Genomic DNA, 15768 nt, shown 5'->3' on the forward strand with positions numbered 1-15768 from the left:
AATTTTAAACACACAGAGGCATTTTTCTCAACCGTCGTCATATACCGGCACACGTAAGACTGCGTCCACCACGCACTGCCTGCAGCACAGACGAGCCCTCGGAGTGCCTCCTCGGGCTCTGCACCGCGTGCTGGTGCACGCAGTCCACGGCGTGAGAGAGGCCACCGCGGCTGGGTCTCCTGCTGCTGTCCCCTTGCTTGGAGAAGCAAGGGGCAGAGAGAGCACAGCTGAAGAAGCAGGCCATCAGGGCTCTGCAGGGCCCTCGGCTTCCTGACCTCACCCAGGCCCCCGTCAGTCCCAGCCCAGCCCTGAGCCGTCCTGGAGCACAGAGGGGTGTGAGAAATCTGTTTTCCATATGAAAAACGAACAAATGAATGAACGGTGTGCAAAGAGTAACCATTCTTCTTCAAGCAAGAATCTACACTTTCCCACAGTGTCCAGGCAACCCTCCGGGCAGAGTGAGCTGTCCAGGGTGCAGAGCCTGCGTGGGAGGGGCTGCAGGGAGCAGGGCTATGTCAGTACCCGGAAGACAGGTGAGGACGGCGAACCCACTGACAGGCCGGGGTCAAACAGAGGGAGATGGATTTAGGAGGGGAAGCCACGGGACTTAAGAGTGGGGGGAATGTGGGAGACACTGGGGCCACTCCCACACTGCTAGGGAGATGGCGAGGGCACGGACAGGGAGTACCAGAGCAGGCGCAGATTCGGAAGACCCAACAAAGGAAGTTTGTTCTGGACAACAAATTTCTCAACTCCTAAATTGAAAACCATGTCCCTGCAGTTAACAGCTCAGCTGTGCCAACACACGTGGTGAAGCCAGCTGGGCCGTCCTAACGGAGCTCGCCCGGCAACACCTTCCAGCGGTCAGCCGCCCGCCACAGTGCCAGGTCCGAGGGTGACGCGCCCCGAGGACCTGCCGAAGGCGGAAGGAAGTGAATTACGGTTCAAACTGAGAACACAGAGGGATCCAAAATCCTGCTTTCCTCGCACAGGTCACCAAATAACCAGTGGCTTTTATCAGTGGATCCAGAGGCTGGAGCAGAGGGCAGACTTCGAGCTGCGCTCTCCAGAAAGGCAGGCGGGTCGACCACGGGCGCGCTGGTCCTGGGGCTACCGCAGCCAGTGCCAACCAACCTGGGGCTCACAGCAGCAGAAGCTGATTCTCTAACAAAGTGCAGGCTACAGATCCAAAATCAGTATATTTAAGGACCACACGCCCTCTGGGGGCTCTGAGAGAAAACTCGTACCTCTCTTTTGGTGGCTGCTGGCCACCGCAGTGTCCGTGGCTTGTGGCCACGTCCCTCGCAGCGACACCTCCACGCTCACGTCACACTCAGAGCTCCTCTGCTGCCTGCTCACATGGAGACCCGTGACCACCAGGCAATCCAGGGTAAGCTCTTCCTCCCAGAACCCTGGCCACGTCTGGTCCTCGGCCACTTGAGGGACTCTCGGGTTCTGGGCACCGACGTTGAGCCATCTCTGTGCCTACTGCCCGGTTCTCGGTGACTGACGGGCTCCCCCCAGCAGACACGGCACTCTCAGTCCCTGACACTACGTAGGCAAACGCCCTCTCCCTCCCTCGTTGTTCAGAGTCCAAGACCATAATCACCTTTTTCCCTGCATAATCTACGTAACCAACAGTCAACAAAACGAGTTCAAACTCACACAGGTAGCCACACACATCTGTGTGCTGGTCTCCAGAACTGGAATGCCACACACACACACACAATCCACTCACAGCACGCGTGCTGCTGGCCTTCGCCCCGGGGACCAGCGGCTCTCTGATGGTGCCTAAGCAGAGACGACCCGCCGCACCCCGCTGCCTTGGGAAAACACTGGCGCTGAGAACGTGAATGTGAAAAGCACACGCCCTGGCGGGGAGGCGCGAAACGCCAGGAGCCGGCGCCTGAGCAGCGTGGAGCCTCGGGCCCAGACGACACAGCACTGCAGGCACAGTTGGGGCAGCTCTGAGACACGTGCCTGTCCTAAGGAGCCACTGATCTGAATCGGAAAATAAAAGGAATTACTCACCTCTTACTGAGTGACACTAACAGGTGCCCGCGGAACACGTGGCAGGTGCTAGAATAGAGGGCACCTCCAAGCCACCCCTGCGTCACCGCTGACCAGCCACCGGCCCACGTGGCTCTGAAACTGAGCGGCGCCAGTCCTCTCTCCTGTCCTTCCTACGGCGCCACAGTGATGCGGAAATCATGGCAGAAAAAGAATGCCAGGCGGACACAGGGAAAGCCGCTTCCAGTCCACTGGGGGGGTTTACAGGAGGGCGGAACCGGCGAAGGGCAGGGGCTGACGGGATCTCAGCACGTGTGCGCAACACAGGACTCCGCGCATGGACGAGTGGCTCAGCGAGACCACACGCACAGGGGAACCGCACTTCTCGTACGTCAGTAATTAATCCCCTTGGATACAGCATACAGCATGGAACTGTTATTCACCGATCAATCTAACAATTTATCCAAAAAAGTGGGAACTAAGGCCCTGTGTTTTGTAGGCACTGTCCTGCTTCAACCGAAATCCACCTGGGAGTCACAGCGTGGCACATCCTTCTACAGACCTCACTGTCAGTCAGCTGAGGCCAAGCCACGTCCGACAAGCACCGTGCTAGGCCAGGCAGGGGAGGTGCTCACCCACGGCCTGCTGGGCCTCCCACCTGGAGTACTGTGCGAGGGCCGCCTTAAGAAGTCACGGGGCACTGCCACGATCCCGACTCAAAAGAGAGGAGCCGCCCCTCCCCCCGGGTGCGGAGTGGGAGCTGGGACCGGAACCCCCTGGTGTTTCTGGTCATTCGCCAAGGGCACAATCAGCAGCCTCCCAGGGACCCAAAACCTGTTCTGAACCAGGCAGAGGTCCAGGAGTCACGCTCAGCACCCGTGAAGGGCAGGCCGTGCAAGCGGCCGGCGTGAGGAGGGGGCGCTGCCGAGCTCCACCCAACACGGCCGCGCACTCACACGTGAGGAGGGGGCGCTGCCGAGCTCCACCTGACACGGCCGCGCGCGCACGCGCGCACGCACACACACACACACACACACACACACACACACGCGTGAGGAGGGGGCGCTGCCGAGCTCCGCCTGCCGCAGCCGCGCAGGCTCCAGACCCAGGCCCGTCCATTCCTGGTGCTTCCAAGGATTCATGACTCACTTCTCCACGGTCTGCCTTTTCCACCACAATGAAAGGAGGCTCAGAAATTAAGAGAAATGAAGAGAAAAAATCCTTAATTCTGAGTGCATTCGAGGTGGGTCTAGAAAAGGTCTACTAAAAAGAGAAGAAAAACTCACAATGAAACCATGAACCACCACCCCGAGGCCTGTTCCCTGAGGCGGGGAGTACAGAGTGGGCAGCGCGGGGCCGGAGCCTGCCCTCGGGGAGAGTGAGCGCCTGCTCCTGCCCGTGGGCGGTCCACAGGATGTCCAACCGCCGCGCGGCACAGTAAGGGCAGCGTGCACGACCAGCAAACGCAGAGGCGCGTCCGTGACCTGCGAGAGGAACGGCCCGCGCCGGACTCAGCAACAAGCCACCCGCCTGGCAGCGGGGCGCGGGGCGGCAGTGGCAGGGAAAGCGTCTCCGCAGGCTCCGCCCACGAGGGGGAGGAGTCAGGAGGCCAGCGCCACCCCGGATCGCCGGCGATCCAAATCCATGGCTCTGGGATCCCAGCCATTAACCCAAAATAGCGTGTGTCTGGACCACGTTATCTGTAGGGAACGCATGTGTCTGGTGTGTGCATGGCTGGAGCGTGTGTGTCTGCAGCGTGTGTATGTTGAGTGTGTGTCTGGGGCATGCGTGTCTGCAGCGTGTGTGTCTGCAGTGTGTGTTGACTGTGTGTATGCCGCTTGTGTGTGTCTGGGGCATGTGTGTCTGCAGCGTGTGCATGCCGCTTGTGTGTGTCTGGGACATGCGTGTCTGCAGCATGTGTGTCTGCAGTGTGTGTTGACTGTGTGTGTGTATGCCGCTTGTGTGTCTGGGGCATGTGTGTCTGCAGTGTGTGTATGTTGAGTGTGTGTCTGAGGCATGCGTGTCTGCAGCGTGTGTGTCTGCAGTGTGTGTTGACTGTGTGTGTGTATGCCGCTTGTGTGTCTGGGGCATGTGTGTCTGCAGTGTGTGTATGTTGAGTGTGTATCTAGAACATGTGTGTCTGCAGCGTGTGTGTCTGCAGTGTGTGTCCTCTGGAGCATGTGTGTGTCTGCAGTGTGTGTCTTCTCTCTGGGGCGTGTGTGCATGTTGCCTATGTGTGTGCTGCTTGTGTGTGGAGCGTGGTGTGTGCTGCCTGTGTGTGTCTGGGGCATGTGTGTCTGCAGTGTGTGTCCTCTGTCTGGAGCGTGTGTGCAGTGTGTGTATGTTGAGTGTGTGTGTCTGGGGCATGTGTGTCTGCAGCGTGTGCGTCTGCAGTGTATGTTGACTGTGTGTGTATATGCCACTTGTGTGTGTCTGGGGAATGCGTGTCTGCAGTGTGTGTATGTTGAGTGTGTATCTAGAACGTGTGTCTGCAGCGTGTGTGTCTGCAGTGTGTGTCCTCTGTCTGGAGCGTGTGTGTGTCTGCACTGTGTGTCTTCTTTCTGGAGCGTGTGTGCATGTTGCCTGTGTGTGTGCTGCTTGTGTGTGGAGCGTGGTGTGTGCTGCCTGTGTGTGTCTGGGGCATGCGTGTCTCGAGGCAGAAGACAGCAATGAGAATCCAGCACGTGCCAGGCACTATATAGGACACGGCAGACATAACTCCTACTTCTTTTTCTTCCTTGTTTATTGACCTGAGAGGAAGAGTCAGGGTGAGACACAGTTCCCATCTTGTGTGTGGAGCGTGGTGTGTGCTGCCTGTGTGTGTCTGGGGCATGCGTGTCTCGAGGCAGAAGACAGCAATGAGAATCCAGCACGTGCCAGGCACTGTATAGGACACGGCAGACGTAACTCCTACTTCTTTTTCTTCCTTGTTTATTGACCTGAGAGGAAGAGTCAGGGTGAGACACAGTTCCTGCAAAGCCAGGGCTGGGCAGGGCTGAAGCCAGGAGCCTACAGCGCCATCCAGGTCTCCCGTGGCGGTGGCAGGAACCTGGTCACTAGAGCCAAGCGCTGCCTCCAAGCGTCTACACTGGCAGGAAGCTGGAGCCAGGAGCCAGAGTCCCCTACCCCTGCTTCTTTGTTTCTTTCTTCTTATTATGAAATAATTTTAGATACTCGGAAACACTGTGAAACTAGCACAAAATTCCTACCTTTTGCCCAGGTCCCTAACAGCAGCAACAACAGAACAATCATCAAAACCAGGACACCTTCAGCGGCACTGAACGGTCAACACCTCTGCAGACCTCATGGAATCCCACCCCCACCAGCAGGCTGGCACTTCCTGCCTGAATCCACACAGGACCGGCCACGGTGTCCAGACGTCCAGCCTCCCAGCCTCCTCCGCTCTGGGCTGCGGTCGGCTCCTGTCTGGGCTCCCCTCAACTGTCAGATGACAACTTCGGACGGGAGGTCTCAGAACTGCTGCGTCTCCTTGGAGTCCGCACCAAAGGGCAGCGTATCTCGCTCCTGCTGAGGATAATTCTGATGACTTCAGGGGGAGCTGGCCAGGTTTCTAACTGAACAAGGCACTATTTATCCCGTTACAATTAACAAGCAGCTTCAGGGAAGAAAATTCAAACTATCTGACTGTCACGTTTCTCAACATCCTTTCCCAACATCTCTCCCAAGATTGATCCCAGCGTCTGTCGGAGTCTCCCGCCGAGGCTGACGGCGCCTGCGTCCTGCAGTACTTCGGAGGAGTGTCTTCAGGGCCCGCTGCCAGGCCGAGCGGTGAACGCGTGACTGCACAGCCGGGTCCTCAGCTTCCCTGCGGAAGGCGGTGCCACCCCACAGCCTCGCCAGCAGAGTGTGCGGCACCTGGTCAGTGAAGACGGCCGTCCCATGCCACGTCACGTCTGCAGTTCTTGTTAGGAGCAGCCACATTTCTCTACTCTAAGTACCATCTCCATAGCTTTCGTGCGAGTGTAAGTTGTCCATTCGTATCTTCTTCCTTTTACCACTTCTTGACCTGGCACTGGCCCTGTGCTGTGGCATACACAGCATCTCCTCCCACTCTGCAGCCAGCAGGCCTTGGCGGGACAGGTTCACCTGGATTCTCCTGGCGTCTGTGCCAGATCTCACAGTTCACTCAGCATCCTCATCCATGTCTGGCTTGTTCTATAAGGCACGAGGAGTGGATCTAATTTCAGCTTCTTCCAAATGGCCGCCCAGCTTCTCAGCACCATCTACCTGGAAGCCCCGTCTTTCGGGCTGATGTGGTGCTGTAGCAGGTTAAGCCACAGCCTGCAACTCCAGCATCCCTTATGGGAGCAGCTGGGGTGCCCGCTGCACCAACTCTGATCCAGCTCCCTGCTACTGCATCTGGGAAAGCAACGGAAGATGGGCCACGTCCTTGGGCCCAGCACCTGCGTGGAAGACCCAGAAGAAGCTCCTGGCTCCTGGCCTCGGCCTGGCCCTGCACTGGCTTTCGTGCCATTTGGGGAGTGAACTGGTGGATGGAAGCGCTCTCTCGCGCGCGCTCTCTCTCTAGTCTCACCTTTCAAATAAATAAATAAATAAATAAATAAATCTTTTCAAAACTTTATTGAAAGTCCATCTTTGCCTCCGCTGAGGCCATGTTAATGACGTGCTAACGTCCCTTAAGTACTCTGGCCTATTTTCTAGGATGTTAACTCTCTCTTGGCGAGCCGGCCCCAGGCTGTTTGGAGGACGGGAGCTGCACCGTATTTCGCCGACTGGCAGGCTGGCCACTCCTGAGGTTTGTGTTTTTCCGGTGCTTCCCGGCTTGCGTGCCTGCACGTCTTTCCCACGCTGGATCTCCACTGGGCTGCGAGACGCCCTAAGCTTCATGGAAACAGAAGCATTTACGGAGCCCAGGCCACCACGCTCAGCAGTGGGCGGCTGTCCACCGATTCAACTTCTGTGGTTTTCAGAAGTGTTTTCCTAAGCTTAACCCAGATAATTTTGCACGTTCTTAACTAAGGTTCCATTGAGGCGCAAAAGCGGCAGACAGCACGCCTCTGTAAGTGGACGGGTGTGGCTCTGTCCCAGCCAGCCCACCTGGCACAGGAGGCCAGGCCCTGCCTGGGCTGTGTGCGCCCCAGGATTCTGGTTCTTGTATTACCCCTTTCCCCTTCTGGTTCTCCTTCCTCTCATGACCGACACACCAAGGGCCCTCTCCTTGCTTCTGGTCGCTTCCTCTCCGACCTGCACCCAGCCCTGAGGCCCCTGCGTGGGACCCGCACTCGGCTCTGCTGCACACCGGCTTCACCCATTTCAAGCCCACACTGGGCTGAGTGTTTCAGGCCCTGGCTCTCACCAGCACCAGGCCCTGCAGAGCCCCCTCATCTCGTCGCCAGTGCAGCCCTCGGTCGACTCCCACGAGGCTGGCAGCGGGTTAGGGACTCTGTGCCAACGGTGTGGGTTTCCTCTTCTCACTTCTTTCCGGGTTCAGGCACGTGAGGCCTTACGCTGAGAGCGTGGCGTCTGTGAAATTCACTTTTCCCCGTCTGGTTCTGTACTGCACTGGAGGGGATGCTGGGAAGCAGGACACCAGGACGCCACCACCTCGCCGACTGCCTGGGACTGATGAACCACAGGACGCCACCACAGGACACCGCATCTAACAGAATAATACGTCCACGGCAGAAAGAGCACTCCACGGGAGAGCAAAGGGAGGCACCTTTCCTAGCGTTTATTCTGCCATCATTCTTCTCTGAGGTGGTCAGGATTATGGATTCAGGCACAGCTTCCCAAGAAAATACATCAAAGATGAGACTGCGGCACGCATACAGTTCCAGGGGCAGAGCAAAGAAACCCCCCACAGAAGTTGGGGGAGAGGTCGCGCGCGCGGCAGCGCTGGAAGTCGGCTGGGGTGGAGAGCGGGCCCAGATCAAAAGTGACTTTCAACCCACTTGAAGGGTCTGGACTTTGTTCCGTGGCCAGCGAGAAGCCACTGAGATGCGTTAGGAAGGCCAAACCCTCTGAAAGGAAATCTGCGGTCCCCAGAGCGAGCCTGGGAGCCCGGTCCGCGCGCCACCAGGCTGCTGCAGGTCACCCCCCCACGCCCTGCTAGCTGCGCAGAAAAGGCACGGCAGCTTCAGAAGCACAGGGCTTCTAGGTGCCCAAGAGCACAGCGCAAAGGCAGACGTCAAAGTGGCGGAAAGAGGTGCACTTACTGCAAGGAGACAAAACGCTTGTTTTCTATCAACACAAGCTCCCATCGCAGTAAACCACCACAAGAAGGCATCCCGGTGCAGCACCCGGCTCCCTGCTGAACAGTCAGCAGCTGCCTGACCGCCAGGGTGGAGGCCAAGTCTGTCTGCGCATTCGGGTTTTCAACAGCTGCCTGAACCTGACTATCAAAACCAGACCACCGCCCCAGGAGCCGGGAAGTCTGCCCCATGCTCTGCCCCAACAGGCAACAAGACCTGCACCTCCTGGGGCCTCTGTTCTTCTCAGGACACCGAAGTGGCCCAGGCGGGACCCACAGTTCCAACGGCCACAGGCAGGATGAAGAGTGATGCCCGTCCATATGGCTGCTCTGCATTTGGCCTGCGTGACAGAGTTCCCACTGCTCCCCGCTGCTCTTCCCAATCCCGACCTGCTCCCCCAGGGAAGTGCAGAGCACGGAGCAGAAACCTGTGCACGGCACCACGGCCAGACCCCAGTCTCTGAGCCGTGAGGCCGGCTGCGGGCAGTGACACGCCCAGGTCCTCCCTGTGGAACCAGGAGAGCTGCTGGTCATCTTCCAGTGACTCCTCCTACACAGTGCCTCACTCTCCTAGGCCAGCGTCAAGTTTAACCAGAGTCCACTCCCATGCACCTGTCCTCACAGAGCAGCAGCAGGACACAGGCCTTGCACGGAAACAAGGACCGCTGACTAACCACTCCCAGAGTCGACCTCAGTTCTGGGTGAACCTGATTTAAGAATCACCACTTGCTCTCATCATTGTGAGTCTCAGAATCATGAACACGCCTGTGATGACAAATCTGAAACCAACCAAGCGTGTCAGGGGCACTGGGAAATTAAAGGAAAAAGGCAGGGACGCCCCTCATTACTCCCAAAAACCAGCAGAGTATCCAGTCCTGAAGTGGACAGAGGGTAAGGAGACTGTCCACCCGCGGCGCCCCAGGGCGGGGATGGCGTCCACCTGCCCCTCCTCTGAGAAGGCAGGGTCCTGCGGGGCTGCAGACCCTCCCCACACCCTCGGGCCAGGAGACCTGGCATTTTAGGAAGACGGGAGGGGTGAGTAGAAACACAAATATTCCTGTAGGCAAACCTATGAACGAGCACACGAGGTGAACTTCTGGAAGAGTCTACAAATAGCCTCATGTCATCCAAGCCTGGTTTTCTGGCAAGTAAGTTTTGGCTCCAAATTATAAAATCTGAAGTCCTGAAAACTTCAAATTTCAGACTTGCTCTTTGTTTATAACCGAAACACGACTTTATTTTTTAACAACTCTTTCTGAATCCAGGGGAAAATCTAAGCGCACATCGGTGGAGACAAGTGATGGTCGCTACATGGGAAGGACATGAATGCAAACACAGCAGTGAGGGCGAGCGCTTCACCACGGCCCCCGAATGCCGGCAACCGCCGTCTCCAGTGAGGGCAAGCGCTTCACCACGGCCCCCGAATGCCGGCAACCACCCTCGGAGATGGGCTCCACCACCATTCTCACTTCACAGCGCCATCGAGCCCAGGCAGGAAGCCCCACAGCTGCAGAGCGGCGGTCAGCCTGGCCCAGGCTCATGGTCGGCACACTGCACTCGGCCCGGTATGCAGGTGAGCGCAGCCACAGGTGCCAGGTGCTCCGCCCAGGGCCCCGCATGACCACCGCTCTGAGGAAGCTGGGATCTGTGCACCTATCTAGGAGCCTCCAGGAGCCCCTAACAACCTCTTTCCATAGCAAGTAAAGTCGAGACTCAAGGTAACCCCCAAGTCGCAGACAAACGCAAGTTGACCACAGACAGTAAATCACGTGACGCCACAGAGTGCATGAAGCCAAGGTCCCCTCAGCAGCACCGCCAGGACTTTCAAAGGTGCTGGGCTTCGCACGCAGCAGCAGACGAAGGCATCCCTGAGTCGCCACATCTCCCGCACTGCTTAGAGCCGCCTGGCTGCCCCCAACTACAGCCCCGGGGATTGGGTCCAACTCAAAGCGCCGCTGGTCCCCACCGCTCTACCTCAGTCTCTCCCAGTCCCGGTGGCGCTGGCCCACCCCTCAGGAGGCTGCGCGTCCGGACCCAGCTCAGAAGGAGCGGCACACTCAAGAGCCTGTGCCCGCAGGCTGGTGCCGGCTCCGGCTGGCTTCCCCACAGCCACTCCTGGGCCATGGAATCCCAGGGCCCTGGCATTCCCAGCCTCCCAGCTGAAGGGTTAACTGCGCCGCCTTTTCTGCTGATTTGGTTTTATTTATGAAGACAGAGAACAGACTCCAGGTGTCCCACAGACACGACTCTAGGAACGCAACGATACCCTCCTCCCTCCCGAGTCCTCCTCTGTCTTGGCTTTTTTGTGCTCACTCACTGTGAACTGACTTCACACTCACAGGCTCACTGTCCCTCTAAACAGACAGGGCTACAGACCGTAATCAACTCCCACGATGTCCGTTTCGCTCAGATACACGGAGAGATGTTTTTTCTGTTCTCTATATTAGCTACCACAGATCAGAGAAAACACATATTTTTCTTTCTGGGTCTGGCTTCTTTCACTAGGCATAATCATCTCCAGTTGCAACTTTCAAGAAATATCGCTGGGGGCAAGCATTTGGAGTAGAGGTTATGACATGGCTTGGGACATGTGAGTCCGTGTGCCAGCTCTGCTCACAATTCCAGCACCTGCTGGCGAATGCAGCCAGGCCCCTGCTGCCCACAGAGAGACCAGACCGAGTTCCCAGTTCCTGACTCTGGCCTGGCCCAACCCCAGCTATTACAGGCATATGGGAAGTGACTCAGCAATGGAGAGCTAACTCCACACACACACACACACACACTCTCTCTCTCTGCCTTTCAAATAAATTAAACAAAATTTCTAATGTTAGCCATTGATAAGGGGGAAAAAATTCTTCAAAGAATTGACCTTACCTAAGCAGTGGCTGGAGCTCTAATTGCCATTCTGGACGATGAGGTAACTATGAGAACAGAGGCCCCGCACGGAAGGGCACACCCGGAGGAATTCGGGGACCCTGCCAGGCTAGAGCACTTACGACCCCGGCCACCGTCATTTCCCTGTAAGTCTCAGCCAAATGGAGTCCTCACACAGTGAGTGTAACAGCCCTCAGTGACACAGAGGAGGACCAGGGCCCCTCCCGCGCTTCCTTATCTGAATCTGAAACAGACTTCTTAGCAGGGATCTGCTCAAAACCCTATTTTTGTGATACCTGGCCCTTAAAATAAAAAAGATCAATCAATCGACTAATGAGCGTATTTTTAAAAGAGGCCATGGGTCGAGGCATGACAGAATTCCTGGAATTCAGCCAAGGACTTGGTGCTACAGAGGCTCTGAAGTTAAGGGGGACCAAGGCAGGACGCGGGCCGCCCTTCCGCATGTCTGAATTAAGTGTGGACCAAGGCAGGACGCGGGCCGCCCTTCCGCACGTCGGAAGTTAAGGGGGACCAAGGCAGGACGCGGGCCGCCCTTCCGCATGTCTGAATTAAGTGTGGACCAAGGCAGGACGCGGGCCGCCCTTCCGCACGTCGGAAGTTAAGGGGGACCAAGGCAGGACGCGGGCCGTCCTTCCGCACGTCAGAAGTTAAGGGGGACCAAGGCAGGACACGGGCCGTCCTTCCACATGTCAGAATTAAGTGTGGACCAAGGCAGGACACGGGCCGTCCTTCCGCATGTCGGAAGTTAAGGGGGACCAAGGCAGGACGCGGGCCGCCCTCCTGCCCGTCAGAAGTTAAGCATGGACCAAGGCAAGATGCGGGCCGCCCTTCCACATGTCTGAATTAAGCGTGGACCAAGGCAGGACGCGGGCCGTCCTTCCACATGTCTGAATTAAGCGTGGACCAAGGCAGGACGCGGGCCGTCCTTCCACATGTCTGAATTAAGCGTGGACCAAAGCAGGACTCGGGCCGCCCTCCTGCCCGTCGGAAGTTAAGGGGGACCAAGGCAGGACGCGGGCCGTCCTTCCACATGTCTGAATTAAGCGTGGACCAAGGCAGGACGCGGGCCGTCCTTCCACATGTCTGAATTAAGCGTGGACCAAAGCAGGACTCGGGCCGCCCTCCTGCCCGTCGGAAGTTAAGGGGGACCAAGGCAGGACGCGGGCCGTCCTTCCACATGTCTGAAGTTAAGGGGGACCAAGGCAGGACGCGGGCCATCCTTCCACATGTCTGAAGTTAAGGGGGACCAAGGCAGGACGCGGGCCATCCTTCCACATGTCTGAAGTTAAGGGGGACCAAGGCAGGACGCGGGCCGCCCTCTGCACAGGCGTTTCAGACCCCGCAGTGCTCCTCGCCGCCGTTCACGCTGACCTCAAAGACCAGAACGCAGCTCCGCAGGCAGTGGGGTGGCTGACGCCCCAGCAAGCTGACTGGCCTGAAGAGCGGGTCACTGTCTGGGTGGGCCTCTCACTTCCACGGCTTGTGCAAAGCTTCCATTCGCACATTCTTCGGAGATTTTTGAGAATAGCTCCCTACATGAGCAGGCTCGCTCACCACCTCATTTCTTAAGTTTCTCTTGTAGAAGAATCCCAATCTATTTAACATGACTGGAGCTGCAGGATTCTACCCGTGCTCCCGGCAAGGAGGGCGAAGGAGCATCAGGAGGAGAGAATCCAGTAACTGCAGAGCATCTGATCCCGCCGACATGCCTCTGCAGGACCCCCCCCCCATCCTCCCTTCTCCCCTCTCCCCCCTTTCTCTCCCTTAAATTTGATTATGAAGACACATTAGAAGCTTCCTGCTGTGTACTGGGAGGGATGAGAGAAGCAGCCGCAGCCAGGGGCTCCTGTGAAAATGCAGCCAGGCTGAGCAGAGACAGGGAGGGCGGCACCAGCCCCCGGGACCCCAAGGGGCCTGGCGCCTGGGGCTGGAGGTCAGAGGAGAGCCTACAGGAGGCAGCACGTGGCCTGGCTCAGAAAAATGGAAGAAAAAGGAAAACGGATTCGGGAGACAGCAAAGCAGAAGGGGAAACACTGGGCAGTTCCATGGCTCCCCTCTCCCCCGCCAACAGGAGTCAAGCAAGGTTAAGTCCGAGCTCGCAGTCCGTCTCTGCGCCCCCCACTGAGCAGAACTTGCTCTGCTGGCAGAGAAGCAAGGGAAACGGGCGAGAGAAGGGAGTGAGGCCGGAGGAGGGGCGGGCGCCTTCCAACAACAGCAGCCTGCTGTCCACAGATGGACAGTGCACACAGAGAGCCCTGCCCAGGAGCTGAGGATGCCTCCACAGCGCAACTGGCCCCAAACCCCGCCCTCCCAGAGGTGGCGCCTGCCAGGGAGCGACACTGACGGCAGCAGACAGAAATGCTACAGCCTGGCAGAGGCAGGAGGTGCTGTGGAGCAGAGGGAGCAGACAGAACACATCGAGCCACAGCAAGTGCCGCAGCCGGGCTCTGGGCGGACGGACACTAGGCAGGTTCAGAAATCGAACAGGCAAGACGGCAGAAAGCGGGTCTTAAGGATAAAGACCCTGGATTAGCCCAAGGGCTGGGAGTGCAGAGGAAGGGGTGAACCCAGAAGCTGAAAGGAATGGGTCCTCCCTGGTTCCAGATCCCTGAAGGTCGCCCTGTTCAAGGCGTTTCTGTTGTCGGCAAAATGGCAGACCCTTGAGGCTTTCCCCACTGAAGTGACTGTGTAGAAAGGCTGACCCGTTTCAGGAGTGGTCTCAGGTGGGAATGCACACAGGCACACAGGCCTGACCGCACCATGCACACAGGCACACACGCCTGACCACACCATGCACACAGGCCTTGACTGCACCATGCACACAGGTACACACGCCTGACCACACCATGCACACAGGCCTTGACTGCACCATGCACACAGGTACACACGCCTGACCGCACCATGCACACAGGCCTAGACTGCACCATGCACACAGGTACACAGGCCTGACCGCACCATGCACACAGGTACACGTGCCTGACCGCACCATGCACACAGGTACACAGGCCTGAAGGCATCACGCACACAGGTACACACGCCTGACTGCACCACGCACACAGGCCTGACCGCACCACGCACACAGGTACACAGGCCTGACCGCATCACGCATGCAGGTACATAGGCCTGACCGCAGCACTCATCACGAAAATCCTTCCAAACCACCTCTCTACTGGCATAAAGCAGACGCAGGAGCCTCATGTCTGCCCCGTGGAACCTGCACGAATGTTAAAATCTCTCGCCTGTCGCTGGCTTGTGATCTTGGCCCCAAGAGACGGCGCCAAGCAAAGGCCATGGGTCCAGAGGGTGCAGGCCACACGAGGAAGGGCTCACGGAGCCGCAGAACTCCCACACACATCTCTACAGCGGGAGAAAACACTGGTAACGATCAGCTCTGTTCATCCCAGCTAAGAGAAACAAACCTTGAAAATGGCATGAGGGGCCAGTGCTGTAGCGTAGCAGGTAAAGCTACTGCCTGCAGTGCCAGCCTCTCGTATGGGCGCCAGCTCGAGTCCCAGCTGCTCCACTTTCAAGCTACCTCCCTGCGATGGCCTGGGAAAGCAGCAAAGGAGGGTCCGATCCTGGGGTACCTGCAGAAGAAGCTGCTGGCTCCTGGCTTCGGATCGGCTCAGCTCTGGCCGTTGCAGCCATCTGGGAGGTGAACCAGAGGATGGAAGACCTCTCTCTCTCTCTCTCTCTCTCTCTCTCTTTCTCTGGCCCTACCTCTCTCTGTAACTCTGTCTTTCAAATAAATAAAAAATAAATAAATCTAAAAAAAAAAAAAAAAAAAGAAAGAAAGAAAATGTGTGCTCCAATTCAGCAGCGCCCTGACCGCAGAGACGGCAGTGGACGGCCAGCAGCTGCTGCCCTGACCTGCAGTGCACTCACGACAGCGCTGCTGGCCTGGCAGGGAAGGCAGGGCCTGCCAGGCAGTGATTTGAAGATCTTTATTTATTTGATGTAGATTTACAGACAGTGAGAGGGACAGAGAGAGAGGGGTCTTCCATCTGCTGGTTCACTCCCCAAATGGTCGCAACGGCCAGAGCTGAGCTGATCCAAAGCCAGGAGCCAGGAGCTTCTTCCAGGTCTCCCATATGAGTGCAGGGGCCCAAGCATTTGGGCCATCCTGTGCTGCTTTTGCAGGCCACAGCAGAGAGCCAGATTGGAAGAGGAGGAGCCAAGACGAACTGGCGCCTATAGGGGATGCTGGCGCCGCAGGCAGAGGATTAGCCGACTGCGCCACAGCACTGGCCCCTGAACTGCATTCCTTTAAAAAAAAAAAAAGTATTTATTTGAGAGGTAGAGTTATGGGGGGTGGGGGTGGGAAGGGAGGTCTTCCGTCTGCTGGTTCATTCCCCAAATGGCTGCAATGGCCAGAGCTGAGCCGATCTAGCTGAGCCGATCCAAAGCCAGGAGCCAGGAGCTTCCTCCAGGGGCCCGTGCACTTGGCCCATCTTCTGCTGCTTTCTGAGGCCACAGCAGAGAGAGGCACTGGAAAAGGAGCACCGAGACGTGAACCAGTGCCCATATGGTGCGTCGGCGCCAAAGGTGGCAGGCTGACCCACTTGCAACAGCACCGGCCCCTGCCCTGCATTGCCTCAGACGCTTCTCTTGGTTTTGGCTTCTTGGGTGCT

The 15768-nt window shown here is 57.6% G+C and overlaps 1 protein-coding gene across 2 annotated transcripts in view; it reads right to left on the reverse strand.

Moving 5' to 3' along the window:
• RPTOR (regulatory associated protein of MTOR complex 1) overlaps positions 1-15768 on the reverse strand; it is a 342586-nt gene that overhangs the window by 219071 nt on the left and 107747 nt on the right. Inside the window, exon 1 of one of the 2 annotated variants that reach the window (XM_070060173.2) lies at positions 11117-11271. The exons of the other annotated variant lie outside the window; for it this stretch is intronic. The gene's annotated coding sequence lies outside the window, so the exon portion shown is untranslated. Of the gene's footprint in view, positions 1-11116; positions 11272-15768 lie in introns of those variants that run through there. 2 annotated transcript variants of the gene reach the window in all.

The sequence above is a fragment of the Oryctolagus cuniculus genome, chromosome 17, assembly GCF_051225735.1.
Source record: "Oryctolagus cuniculus isolate XC-2025 breed Fujian yellow rabbit chromosome 17, ASM5122573v1, whole genome shotgun sequence".
Taxonomy (NCBI): Eukaryota; Metazoa; Chordata; class Mammalia; order Lagomorpha; family Leporidae; genus Oryctolagus; species Oryctolagus cuniculus.